This window comes from Bombus vancouverensis, unplaced genomic scaffold, assembly GCF_051014615.1.
Source record: "Bombus vancouverensis nearcticus unplaced genomic scaffold, iyBomVanc1_principal scaffold0040, whole genome shotgun sequence".
NCBI lineage: Eukaryota > Metazoa > Arthropoda > Insecta > Hymenoptera > Apidae > Bombus > Bombus vancouverensis.
Window position 1 is genome coordinate 430340 of NW_027468931.1, and position 15603 is coordinate 445942.

The 15603-nt window shown below is 37.8% G+C and overlaps 1 protein-coding gene across 2 annotated transcripts in view; it reads right to left on the reverse strand.

The window, feature by feature from the left end:
* LOC143304570 (uncharacterized) overlaps window positions 1-10692 on the reverse strand; it is a 60047-nt gene extending 49355 nt beyond the window's left edge. The window contains exon 1 of one of the 2 annotated variants that reach the window (XR_013061235.1): window positions 9002-10692. The gene's annotated coding sequence lies outside the window, so the exon portion shown is untranslated. The remainder of the gene's footprint in view (window positions 1-9001) is intronic. The other variant, XR_013061237.1, reaches the window with a different exon arrangement.
* Window positions 10693-15603: the final 4911 nt, after the last annotated feature.

The following is a 15603-nucleotide window of genomic DNA, read 5'->3' on the forward strand; positions in this document are numbered from 1 at the left end:
TGTGGTTGATTTCAGTGTATCGGTAAATAAGCTTTGACAGACGTTGCCGGGGGACTCGGTGTCGGTGAAACCGCGTCGATGAAATGATTGTCAGTAATTTAAAGATAACCCAATTTATTGATCTGTCTCCCCTTCATGGCGTTGTACGTCTCTCTATAAAACATATTCTACCTCGGAGGGCTGAAAAATTTAACTTGGTCTCACTGGACTGGACTGTAAGTAAGAAAATTGAAATGCAAAATCCACGTGTGAGCGCAACGGTTTAGATGGAAAATTCGATAGGACAATTATGTATATTAGCCTGAAAGAAAGCTCGTGGCTTCGCACGCAACACGTAATTTCCCTCGCTGAAATAATCCTATTACAACGATACGATTTAAAATTTTCCTTAACAGACCTCGCAATGTAATTCTTCATCTACAATTTTTTATTCGGCCTGAAACAAGAGACTTTCGAAGTCTTATAGAGTCTCGCGAATCTAAAAGTCAGGTTTCAACGTATTTTCGCGTCTTATTCTATAATACTGAAGACATTAAAGGTGTTAACGATTATTGTCTCACTATGTACGTACATCAAACGAGTACTTACGTAAGAGACGAATGGAAATGGAAACAGCCGAGAATAATTGAAGATAATTTGAATACGTTCCAGGCTATAATACAATTTCTCGTGAACCGTAATTGATTCGCAGAAGGGAATTGCTGCTTCTCACGACTAGCAAAGTGTTTCGCAAAAAAAAAAAAAAAAAGAAAAATGGTATCGGAAGGATAGAAAAAAAGCGGTGGCCTACATCAAGCAATCTTCATGCCGATAATGCATTTATTATTCAGTTCGTTCATTTTCTATCGCGTAACAGACACTGGGATAACTGACAGAACGAGCGTATAAATCTTGCATCTCTCAACCTGACTTCTCCCAATTCGTATACTTCCATCCTTCGTATAAGTGACAATGAATCAGAAGAGTTTCATAGCAATATTGAACAACATACAGTCAACTACAACACCATTAGATACATCCACCATACAGTCAACTACAACACCATTAGATAACAACAATACAATAGATTATAATTTTCTACGTGTCATTGATTCATCATCATCATTTTCCATTCTTTTAGCATATGTAAAAACGTATCTGACGTAATCTTACCTCGCTCTTTGAGTACAAAAATCCATTCAAATGAAACAAAGGGAAAAGAAATAAGAAAACAAACACTCACATACGAATCTTCATTACATAACTGTATGTACTCCTCGAGGTATAATTACTCAGACACGTTACAGCGTACCTTCTTCGTTCCCTGATGGCTGATGTTGATCGTTGACGTTTATAATGAAAGAATTTCGTCAACGGCGCCATCTGGATCCCTGTTGAAAAATTAAAATAGCCGCAACAGCACCATTAAGCTCATCACCCAGAGTAGCTCTTGTTGCTGAGTCGTGGAGGAATTATTATCATCAACGACATAAACTATACCAGTTCCGGTAACGTTCTTCAGATGGTCCAGGCACTCGAACTCGCAACATCGCTCTCCAACACGGAATTTCTTGCATGTCTGTAGTAAAAAGAAATCGAATCTGATCCGTCGTATCGAGTAGTCCAGTGATTAGGGGGTTTCGGTGTTTGTTGACTCTTTTGCTATATCTGTCGCTATATTTTGCTATTTCCTCTTTGACTGTAGGTATCTTGAGGTCGCGATGGATGGTTTCGTTGGTAACATACCAAGGTGCGTCTATTAAGGCTCTTAGCGTTTTCGATTGGAATCGTTGTAGTATTTCGATGTTGGAGTTACTTGGACAGCAACAGCTGGTGATACTGTCATACACCTCCATTTATAAACTTTCGAAAATCGATGTGACCTTCTAACTTTAGTGTATTCTGTTTCACAGCACAAAATGTTTCCGAAACGTACGTTTATTGTTATAATAAACTTGACTAGTGGCTCTGAAATACTATCCTTGAAAAAACAATGGGGAAATTGGAGCAAAAAACAGAAGGAAATAAACAAAGACCTTGTTGGTTCGTAAAAATAAAATATGCTACAGGAAAAACTTTTTCCAACGGATTGAGATGCGACAAGCTTTAAAAGCTATGACGCGAATCGAGCGTTTGTCTACAAGAGCGCATTTTCGGTGGATATATATGTCGGAATGACATTGGGGATAGGGTTGTCGGTGTTTGAGGAGTCTTCATTGAAGGTAGCCATCGTTGCGGTGTAACGAAGATACGATTTATTGACACAGGTATGAATAACACAGGTTTGACAATCTACCACGGCGGTGAGACGTCCGCGACACTAGTGACAGTGGTCTCCAGTTCAATAACGAATCCGCGGCCAACGGGATGACAGATGGGCGTTCTCGCTGAATCTAAGTCTGACTCGTAAAAATAATTGCTGAGCGTAAAGACGTTACTCTTTGGTCGACGGGAGCGCGTAAAAGAATGCCCTTCCCGTCCCGATGATGCCACAGAGGAAAACTATAATGGGGTGTGTCTAAGGACACGAGATCATCGGATTCGTCGAGGAAAGCCTTCGTTTAGGAAGTAAGGGAAATTGACGTTGCTGCTAATTGGTCAATCTCCATATCGGTGGTTAGAAAAAGATGCTAGCCGCCCTCGAGGGAAAGTTGCTAGTGGGAGACGCCGTTCGTTGAAAAATATGTCTCCCCTATCTTCCCGTAGTTGGGACAAAGACTGTTTGTCTGCTTGAAGGACTTTAGTTAACTAAACCTTAAGATTTATAACGGGCCCTCGGGCTAGCCGAACATGTACTGCGGAGACGCATCGACATCTGGCAATCATCTTACTCGAAGAATAGGGTCTGCGTGTGGCGAGCCACGGGACAGAAACCGTTGGAATGTTTACTGTCGCGTGTCGCCACGAATATTTCTTTTAAGGAGATCTATAGAATTACTCCATACCTTTGTTAGACAAAGCGTTCATCCCGTGACCGCGGCTACGTTCGGCGACTGACTGTCGCCTCGAGCCCAAGCTCATTATCACAACTCTCGAACAATTACAATCGGATTGAATAACTACAATTGTTCAATTACAGCTATAGTAGACTCTAGGTTACAATGTTGCGGGATTATCCAAAATTCCAAAGGCTCCGGTGTTTTTTCATCTCCGACATATAATTATATAATGACTCATTGAAAACCAGCTTTCATTTTTTGTTGATAGTATGGTAAGAAAATGTGAAGTTCGAACGCTTGTAACGATTGCCTGAGTTGCGTCATCCTTGGTTTTAGGAAAAGATAGGGAAGTCACTCAAGGGTGTCGCGGCTTCGATGTCTTTCGTAGCTGTGACGCGGAGGCCACTCGGTTGTTCTTTGAACAATCGTCAACGTGGACGAACGTCAAAGCGAAACCACGCGAATTCGGCATTTCCGATAATACGGAACACTGTAAACGCGACTGCGTTGAATTCGTTCGATTAATTCCTAGCAGTATCTATAAACAGTGAACCTAAGGCCCCATACACAACTGCATACGCTAGGTTGTAAGAAATAATAACTATATAAGTATGTAGCGGCACATGAGTTAGAGAACGATGCAAATCGAGAGCGACTCATATTATTGTTTTGCCTCGTGACACTTACACAGTCTTGACGTACATGTAACGTCAACAAATATCTCCAACAGACTCAGGAAACCTGAACCGCCTTGCACACGACACCGACTCCCAAAACAAAGGAATATGAATTCGGCACATAGGCATAAGATAAACGAACATCTAGAAGGGCTGAGTCTTGATCGAGTCTTTCAGTCTTTCGGTAACGGTCAAATCGCACACTTGTAATCCTATTATAAAATAAAGGTACCTCGAACTCTGGTTCAAGAACCCAACATTTTTTTATTATTATTTTCCCATTATTTTTACGTGACATTTTGGCGATCCTGCCAGGATCCATTCGCTTCAGTGTAAACGAAGTTACGATTTCGGTCTACGGACATTATTGAAGATCGAAGGATTCGAACTACTTGTGTTATGAACTTTGGTGCCAATAATTTACCACGGTGGACCAAATCAACGGGGCCACTGTCAGCATAGAACAAATCAACAGAACGAGTTTGACACTCAAACAACACATTTGAACGCGCCACAGAGGAAAACACCGCAAGGGAACCTCATTCTACGAACTTACGTATCAAGGTGAGAAAAGTCGGAATTCTTTTAAACAATATAGAACGCGAAAAGTTAGTTTCTCTAGTAACTCTAGCGAAGAGACAATATGAACAACAAGAAAGACTCAAAAGCCGAGACAAGTTTACCCTCTACAAGTGGAGTCCAAAATAAAACGGGATCACTCGATTCCTCTACCAGAGCAATTTTAGACTTAATACAGAGACAGAACGAAGAATTTCGACAACAATTTAACGAAATAAAGAATGCTTTAAAATTAGCGAACGAAGAAAATAGAAAACGCGCTAACGAAATGGAAATATTAGGTAGAAACCTCTCTCGTGTCAAACTACCACAAATAAACGTAAAATCAACTGAATTCGGTTCTATGATGACTGACGATGACGATAATATATCAGTATTAAAACACGATACTAATCCACCTCCACCTATGCCACAAAAGCCACCAACATATGTCCAACCATCCAATCCAACAGCTGCAAACTCTGGAAATCTAAAAGCTGTTTAGTATCTCCGATACTAAACGGAGAAAACGATATAAGTGTAGAAGATTTTATTCGTGAAATAAAAGAAATGAGAATGATGTGTAGCGAACAAACGTTATTATTAAAAATGATCAAAATAGAGAAAATTGTAGGAAAAGCCGCAATGACAATCCGTAATATCCATATTAACGAATTCGAAACTCTGTACGAAGGATTAAGACGTAACGTAGCTACTCAAGCATCAGTAAGAGAACACCAAGATCAGTTAAGAGTGATAAAGCAAGGAATAACCGAAAGCGTGCAAAATTATAACATTAGATTTCGACGTGTTTTCAACAAACTTCAATACAGCATTACCAATGAATATAAAGACGAACTAACTCGATGAGCGATGAACGATCGACTATACATGGTTTCTGTGATTGACTATGTAAGAGGCCTTCATTCAGAAATAGGACACGTGCTATTGGCTAATCCCCCCCCCAAACATCATCGATGCAGAAAAAAAGGCAATGGACGTGGAAAAATACTTTCGCGAAGACAACGCTCGCAGACGGATGACACGACAAACAACCACTCCACCATCTTATCGTAACCAGACGTCTCGTCCAGTAGGTAACCGCTTCACGATTACAAGTAACATGAATAACAAAACTCCACCCACACAAAACATTCAACCAAGAATGAATAATTTTACAAAGCTTGAAAATCGACCATTAAACGAAAGGCCACAAACGAAATGTTTCAAATGCAATCGATTGAGACACCTTGCCAATCAATGCCAAAATTTTCGAATACCGCCTCAAACAAAAGCCCCTCCAGGAATAAACCACATTCAAGAACAATCAGAATTAACAATGCTACCTCAGGAAGATTATCCACAATACGACTACAATTACCAGGACGACCAGGATTGCGATTTTTCGTTGACTCGGGAGCAGGAATCAACTTGCTTAAACGAGGATGCTACCCAGGAAGAACAATAATACCAGACACATAGAAATTCTCCATGGAACATTCCAAATACGAATCCAATTCCAAAATTAAACTAAATTTATTCAACAAAGAGATAGAATTTTCCTTAGTAGATGATAATTTCCCTATCATAGAAGACGGCATATTAAGCTTACCCGGTTTAAATCAATATCGATTCGAACTCTCCAATAAAACATTAAAATTAGATAATAATACCCTTCTGCTGCAGCAAGAACCAACCCTCGCATCGGGAGAAATCGTTCAAAAAATTGTATACTTCGACGGAAAGCCAACGCCAGTATGCTTTATCAATGGTGGTAAGTTTTCAGTCCAAATTTCTAACATTATTGAAAATATAAACACTGTAGATCAAATCGAAAAATTCAAATCTTTGATTCGACTATCGCACATAGAAAAACCTCTTAGAGAACCTATGTAGTATTTTCGTCTGTACCTACTTAAATTATATTTATCTTATTTTCCTTTAAGCATTCGTGAACGTAGTGGTAATGAACTTCAATGTGTTTAGAATTTTTTGTGAAATTTCCGTACTTTGCTATACTTATCACTCCAGAGTTATCGTCATAAATTTTTACAGGGTTATTGTCTAGATTTACATTGAAGACCTTCATAATTTCTCTAATAGACATTAATTCACTCACCGCTTCCGATAGAGCTACATACTCTGCATACGTCCAGGCTTTTGTCACACACCTTTGTTTTTTAGATTTCCAACCGATTACATTTCCATACAATTTAATTACATATCCAGAAGTAGATTTCCTATCTAAATGATCTCCTGCCCAATCAACGTCCACATAACAATCTATCGTTTCACACTTTTCATTCCTTTTCTAATGTAACCTTAAATCTTTAATATTAAATATTTCAATATTTCGGTACAAATATTTCAATATTCGCAAAGCATATTTAAAATGTGTCTCGCTACAACAATCTTGAAATCTACTTAAGATAATTCACACTATAACTTATATTGGGTCTGGTATTTGTACTAATATACAGCAATGCACCAATTAAGTTCTTGTATCCAATGTCATTTCTATTTATCTCAGCGTTTTCAATTTTTAAATTTGTTTCCGTTGGTGTACAGTACAATTTGCTGTTTTGTAATTTATATTTGTTCGCTAATGATTCAATGTATTTCGTTTGGCTTAGTTTCATTTCATTTTTTATATAATCATACTCTATATTTATTCCAAAATATTCTTTTACTTCACTTAAATCTTTCATTTTAAATTTATCAGGTAATAGCTTCTTTACATTTTGTATCCTTTTTTTGTTTTTACTACAGATTAACAAATCGTCTACATATATTAGCAAATAAACAACATTTTCCCCCTCTCCATGAGTATATAGGCACAACTCTATGTTATTCTTCTTAAAATCCAATGTCGTCACATACCTATCAAAACACTCATACCAGTCCCTCGGACTTTCTTTTAACCCATAATGCGCTTTCGATAATTTACAAACTCTATTCGTTCCGTCTGCATATCCCTTTGCTTGATTTACATATACCTCCGAACTTACTTCGCCATTTAAAAAGGCAGTTTTTACATCCATTTGCTCAATGATTAATCCATTTTGACAACAATATGATAGAAGAGAAGAGAATATATGTCATCAACGACTACGTTTCTTTGTTGAAATCCTCTTACCACTAATCTAGCCTTATACCTGTCATCTGATTTTCTCGTGTAAACCCATTTTACATCTAATACTTCTTTGCCTTTTACCCTCTCTACCAATTTCCAAGTTTTGTTTTTATAGAGACACTCTATTTCTTTATCCATAGCCTGTTTCCAATCTTCACTATTTTCACAACAAATCGCCTCCTCAAATGTACAAAGGATATCTACTCTACAATAATTTGCGTGAATCTCACTACTGTTTTCCTTTTCTGGATACCTTACTGGAGTTTTCTTATTACGTGTAGATCTCCTAGGAATCTTTAAGCTTTCAGAATTATTATCATTTTCATCTTCTCTACTTTCTAACTCTTCCTTATTCATGCTGTCCAATAAATTATTATCTTTACTAACTGCATCGCTAACTGCATCGAATGAATTCTCCTCAAAACCGATACATTTTTTGTCTGTTTCTACGACCTCTACATGTCGCTACTGTTATTTTTACACCTAATAGGACTCTCTAACCTACTTCACTATATCCTAACAGAATTCCCATATCTGCCTTCTTATCCCATTTAGAAACTCTTTTTTGTTCTGGCCTTCTTACAAAAACTTTACTTCCATATAGATACAAATTTTCAACACTTGGTTTTCTCTGGAAGAATATTTCAAAAGGTGTCTTTCTCTCTGCAGTGTTTGCTAGTCTTCGATTTTTCAAGTACGCCGCTGTACATACTATTTCCGGTCAGTACTTTTTATGTACTTTCGCTTCCGTTAACAAGCAACGCGCCATGTCCATCACTGTTCTATTATACCTTTCCGCTGTCCCGTTTAATTCATGTACGTAGGTTGGACAATTATTTATTATGATACCTTTATCCCTAGCAAATTTATAAATTCGATTGTTTAAGTATTCTCTTCCATTATCGCATCTTAATATTTTTAACCTCTTGCCCGTTAAGTTCTCAACTTCATTTACAAACTGTACGAGAGAATGAAAGACCTTATCTTTTGATTTTATACAATAGATCCTAGCTATTTTATTATAATCATCGATAAATAAAATAAAATATTTCTCTTCATTTAATCCGGTAGTCTTAAAGATACCGCACACGTCCGTATGAATAATTTCCATTAGCCCTAGTTCGATTATTTTTTAAAGATAAATTATGAATTTTACTTTCTATATACACCTTACATTTCAACAATTCCTTTTCAAATTTATTCGGTATGCCTGTCACTAGCTGCTCTTTACTTGCCCAAAATATTTAAGTATCTAAAATTTACGTGTCCTAGCATCCTATGCCATCTTTCCTTTTTACTCATCACTACGTTCGCCACTGTTTACTAAGTGCTTCTTCCTTTCAATATACTTTTCATTTTATATGTACCATTCTCTTTGACCGCTAAAGCTGTAAGTTTATTGTTCTCATCTATTATTTTTGCAATATTTCCTTTTGAAATAACCATATTATTATTATCCGTTAACTTGCCGAAACTAATCAAGTTTGCGGACATTTTTTTCACATAAAAAACTTTATTCATATTTATTTTATTTCGTTTTTCAAATGCTTCAAAATAGCTTATAACATTTCATTCTTTTGTTGCCTTTATCGATCTATTATCGCCCAAATATATATTTACCGGTTCTTTAAGGTCGATAGATTTATCAAAATAATTTACATCGTTAATAATGTGATCGGTACAACCGCTATCTAATAGGCATGTTATTTCGTTACCACTTATCTCGTTCATCTCGCTGCTGTGTGCTGCGTGCGCTGTTGCCATCCATGTGCCTGCTCCTGAGTTGCCATATTCGCTCGTGCCGGCTGCTGATTGACGATGGAAGTTTCCACGCTCCCTGTTCGTATTGCCTTTGTTTCCTCTTCCTCTGCTGCGACCACGTGTTGACCCACGCCGATAACTGTTACTGCTTCCCGCTTGGACGCCATTTTGACACTCTCATGCAAAATATCCCACTCTTCCACATTTGAAGCATCCTTCTTTTTTTGCAGCAAAGGCATTAGTTTTCATTTCTCCTCGATTAGACTTATCTTTCTTTTCCGCTATTTCTATTTTATTCTTCACGCACGCTACCGTTTGTTTCTCTTCTTTCACTGCATCTATTATATCCGCTATGTAGCTATACTCTTCGGGTAACGTATTGTTTTCGCACGTTCGCGGGGAGACGCGATCTCGAAGAAGCGCGCCAACGGGAGTCGTAAATTCCCGTTACGATTTGCTAATCAACGCCGCGAATCGCTCGATCCCTTATTTCGTTTAGGATAATAAGGGTAGTTAAATGAAGGATAACGCTGTTGCTAACAGGTTATTATATATTTTCACAAACCAACAACTTCGGTGTAACACAAAATGAATATTTGTTATGAGATGACTACGAATGAGTGCGACCTGAGTCTCTAGACGGATTATCGCGTATACTGATGGATTTGTCGACTCACTGTATTCGAATTGCTGACCGCTTGACGAGATGCTTGATTGAGACTGACTGATCTTCGGGTGTAAACCCGGTCGAAGGATGTTGACTGTTCGAAGGATGTAAAATCAGTGATGTTCGGAGACGATGCTGTGGCGGAGGAAAGCTAAGGATGGGTGTGTCTAGCGCACGGGACCATCGGATTTGTTGGTGACGATTTTGACTAAGGAAGTGAGGGAAATAGTCTTCGTTGTTAATTGGTTAAACGAAGGGTCTTAACCGCCCTGGAGAGAAAGTGGTTCGTGGGAGGAAAGTTGCATCATACGTGAGAAAAACCAACTTTCCCTTGTCAAGCCGTAGTAGACAAAGGTCTTTAGAAATGCTTTGGAAACAGACGTTTGTTCAGTTTGAAGGACCTCGACTAGGAAATTCCTAAGATTTATGGAAGATACTTGAGACTATTGAGGGTACGCAGTGAGTATCCGAAGACATCTGGTTGCCATCTTGCCCGCGGTGTGTGGCCTGGGCTAGGTAGAGTGTTACGCGACGTAACACGTATTTATCATGTAATTCAGCTTTTCCCTCTCACTCACTTTTGCGCCTGCACCTTTTAATTCATTTATTAATTTTTCAAAATCGCTAAAAAACGATGCTGAATCACTGTATTTATCAAGACTTATCTTCTCCAATCTCCTTCTGCACACGATCTAGTGCCGTCGATTCTTTCAAGTACACTTCGTCGAACTTTTTCATTATTTCATACGCTGTTTTTTCTTCCCTAATATATTCTAATTGTCTATTTGAGAAGGCACTGTAAATCATATTTATCGTCTTCAGATCCTTTTTATCCCAGTCTGGATTGTCTGTTTCAGTCTTCACTCTAGTTATAACAATATCACATTCTTTATATCTCAGAAACATTGTTATTCTTTTCTTCCACATACCGTAACCCTCACCATCAAATATCGATAGCATAATTTCCGATCTCTCCATTTTAATTGATTTCCTATTCTTTACTCAAGCGTTCCTACGTGCTTGAAGTATTTTTTCTTTTATTTTATATTCTTTGAACGTTTCTTCCCTTACTAAACTCGCAAGACTAAAAACCACGCACTAAATAGCCTGCAAAACTAGTAACCACGCTCTGCTACCATGTTAAGGTATAGAGAGGATTCGAAAATACAAATAGTTTACTTTATTTCGCACACAACAGCTATACATATATATATATTACACTCTGAAGACTTCGATAACCTTCTTGCACGCACGCTTGTTGTCAACCACCTCCTCTAGATTCTCCTAACAGCCTCCAATCGTCTTTTGTCTCTACTGAGACCTGGACGCCCTCTGACGCTTACACACACATTCACGTGTACAGTGTAAATGTATCATCTACCTAACAAGATCATCAACGTAAAATCCTACCGTCCTCCCGAACATCATAAAACCGAAATAAATAAACAGATGACTGAAATGTTAAACAAAGAGATTATAGAACCCTCCGACTCCCCCTATAACTCTCCTGTCTGGATCGTTCCAAAGAAAATCGACGCATCAGGGAAACAAAAGTGGCGAGTAGTGATTGACTTTAGGAAGTTAAACGAACTAACAGACCAAGACGCGTATCCACTACCTGACATTGACGATATACTATCACAGCTAGGAAATGCGAAATATTTCTCCTCTTTAGACTTATCCTCAGGGTTCCATCAAATACCCATGGACGAGAATTCAAAGAAATACACTGCATTTAGCACACCACAAGAACACTTCCACTATAATAGAATGCCATTCGAGCTCAAGAACGCACCTGCTACCTTTCAAAGAATGATGGATACCACGTTAAGAGGTTTGATTAACAATCATTGTTTCGTTTATCTCGATGATATCATTATATTCGGGCAATCGATAGAAGAACATACTAAAAACTTAGTCATTATATTCCAAAGACTCGGGAAAGTAGGTCTAAGAATACAACCAGATAAATGTGAATTCTTAAAGCCCGAATTAGAATATCTAGGACATGTAGTGACAGCAGATGGAGTAAAACCTAACCCTAAAAAGATAGAAACAGTAAAGAATTTCAAACTACCAAAAAATCCTACTGATGTAAAATCATTCCTTGGGCTAGCTGGATACTATAGAAAATTTATTAGAAACTTCTCTAAAATTGCCAAACCTCAATCTATTTTTAAAGAAGGACATTTAGTATTAATTCATAACGATCATAAAGAACACAAGATAGATACTGAATGGCCAGGGCCATACACCATTGAAAAAGTGAAAAACCCCTTATTATGAAATAATAGTAAATCACTCGATTAGGAAAATACATGGTAACCGTATTAAACCTTACTTTCCAGGACGATCTTCACCTTCTTCATAGTTAGCTAAGCTAAACGTTATACCCCTTAACGGTAGTTCTATATATCAAGAAAAATTAGCTCATGCATACTTATATAGCGAATCTGTAAACGTAATTATAGGTTTAGACATTAAGGATATATATGCAAAACTCAGCGAAATTAAAAGATTTAGACTAATGTTAACAGAACATTTTAAAAGTGAATGCCCGTATTCCAATGAAATGATTACACGCGCTCGCAAAAGAAATTTAGACAATTTAATCATGCATATTAAATTTATGACACACACTTGTTACCGAAGAGGGTCATTGAATTTTGTTGGATCCATTTCTAGAAGTCTATTTGTAACTCTGGATAACGATAATTTAGAATTAATGAATAAAAATATAGATAAATTTTTTGATGAAAACAATAACTTAAAAACCAATATAACTTACAAAACAAATCTCAAAACTATAGCTTTACCCTTAACTGACAGTCTAGAAGAAATCCTAACAAAAATTGAAAACGCTCCAAAAATCATTAATAATGTATAATAGTATAGAATGCACCTCAATCAAATTTCCAACGAAGTAAACTCTCTTAATTATGAACATAGAATTAGAAGTCTTAAGAAATAGGAACTAAGTGTCTTATAAATTATTAGTTATATTGATCTAGCATTACTAGGAACATATGTATATTTAACAAAATAGGATTATTCGATATTATAAGCAAATGCCTACCTTCCAAATTATGTATTCGCGTATTATGTTGTAAAACCAAAGAAAAAAAAAAGACACAGGTATAAGCAATATCTCTAGACCAATAGAGACACCTAGCGCACCTTTAAACACATATTCCACACCTGAAATACAACCATTAGGAGAATTACCTGAAGACACCAATTCAGTCATCCTCGAAGCAAGGCATGTAAGATTCCAAAAGGGCATACAAAAGGAGGCACTACACCGAAAATAAGAGTCTGGAGGACCAGCCGCACTCTAACACTGGGGGAATGTAACGTCAACAAATATCTCCAACCGACTCAGGAAACCTGAACCGCCTTGCACACGACACCGACTCCCAAAATAAAGGATTATGAATTCGGCACGTAGGCATAAGATAAACGAACATCTAGAAGGGCTGGTTCTTGATCGAGGCTTCAGTCTTTCGGTAACAGTTTAATCGCACACTTGTAATCCTATTATAGAATAGAGGTATCTCGAACTCTGGTTCAAGAACCCAACATTTTTTTATTATTATTTTCCCATTACTTTTACGTGACAAGCAAAGCGTAACGATAAACAAACTCCGGGCAAAACAATGTTGCCGCTACGTGCAATCGTCAACCGAGGTTGAATTTAAAGTTTTCGATACTCCCCCGAGTATAAATAAAAGAACACGATCGTTAAGACAGTTAGTATCGAAAATTCTTATAGCGAATTAATATCGAACGAACGTAAGCATTACCTTGTATACACATATCGAGCAACACTAAGCGAACGACGACTAATTCTGTACTGCAAATAATTTTAAATACATTTGACTACACTAAGTATCAACTCGTCTGGTCATTAATCAACAACGCGTTTAATCGTCCTCCACATACATGTTGTATAAGCTACTATGTGTATATTTATTTATGTTTCCCATAGTACAGACGTATTCCTTATTTTATTGTAGCTGTGTAATTTCAGTAGTCTTGCATAAAGGACATCTGTTTTGTTGCAATTGTATCAGCTATTAATTGTAATACTTGAAGCGTTTGTATCTAATCGTCATGCATCTGTGGTGGCACTCGACCATGGAACTTTCCAACGGCTTCGCGACACAAAGCGCTATACCTTCAAAGCGTAAAGCCGACACGCCTAATGTACCATCGATATCCCTACAGTTCTTTCGCCGAATATTCGGAAGAATGCATACGCGGCAACCGTTGCGGACATCTAATAAACGCGTGCGTAGTGGAGATATCGAGGGGCAACAAAGAAAAGAATCCATTTGGTTTCGAATCAAAGATTCATTCTGTCCCGAGCTGCGGAGTGCGAAAGGTTAAGCGTCATAGCGAAGCAAACGCAATTAGAGATACGTGATTATTGACTCTTGATAGTTAATCGTTAATCGTTAATCGTTAATCGTTAATTGTTGTTCATCGTTAATCGTTAATTGTTTTTGATCGTTCATCGTTAATCGTTAATTGTTGTTGACAGTTAATCGTTAATTGTTGTTGACAGTTAATCGTTAGTTGTTAATTGTTGATCATAAATTGTTGACTGTTGATTGTTAATAATTTAATTAACTTTTTTGTTGAACATAAAGAGTATTTCTTTCTTCACCCACTATCCACCTCACATCGTTATTCTACATACGGAAGGCAAGATTGATATCAAGTTCGAAGGACAGACCGCAGAAGTCTGGTCTCTGCTATTACCACGAGACCTTTCGAGACCGCGCAAGGAAGTGCCGGGCCCCTTGCAACTCGACCCAGTGAAACGAGACCAGCCGTCCGTAAACGCGGCATGTGGCGATGGCTTTAGTATCCCGTCGCATTTTCGTGACGGACAGGGCACCAAGGATCTCTTTCCTCGTGAACACCGGTGTCAATATAAACGTATACCCGTGCAACAAACTACGCGGATCCGCGAACAAAGATACGTACGAGCTGTTCGCGGCGAATCGAGTGGTCGAAGCAAACCGAAAACGCCTTTCGCGAGTCAAAACGCGTCGTCTCTGACGCCACAATGCTAGTGTCACGACCGGCATACTTCAAATCCGATGGACTGACGATGGAGATAAAGATGCGGCGGCACTCGGCGACAATCGGCGGCAATATCGCTGAAGTGTCTAATGAACCATCAACATCCCAACGGTCCTTCCGCCGAAGGTTCTAGAAGAAAGAGCACGTGGCAACGGTCGCGGACGCCTAGCAAATGCAAATGCATGGTGGGGATGTTGAGGGATGACAAAAGAAAGTAATCGGATTCGATCGAAAGTCAAATCATAAGAGCTTCAGTCTTGGAAAGTCACGCCTAGAGTTTGGAAGTGGATTGTAAAGTGAATTGTTGTTAGAAAAAAAATAAAGTTTCTTTTTTTTTATTTTTCACCTCAAATTTCTTTTTTTATTTTGTTATTTTACGTGACATTAGCGCATCCGGTATCGGCAACAGCGCGTGAACGACAAATGGCAGCCGCTAGGATTCGTTACAAAATCTTTGTCTCCCGTGCGATTAATTCTGTATTTGGAATAATTTTAAATATATTTGACAATATCAAGTATCAACTCGTCACGTCATTATTTAAATCATCCACCACAAATCCAAAAACAGAATAAGGAAAACAGAGAAAAGAACAAATAGAAAATTAAGTTGCTAACATGTTTTTCTATAATAATATTTTAACATCAATATTGTAATACGCAATGTGAAAATGAAAAAATTGGAAGCAACCGAACTACGGATGAAACTAAATCACTTCGCTGCTTGTAAAGATAACTTTTAGTGTTATAAACATAAGTCAAGTAGCAAAGAGCATAAATTGAATTTACCCAAACTCTTCT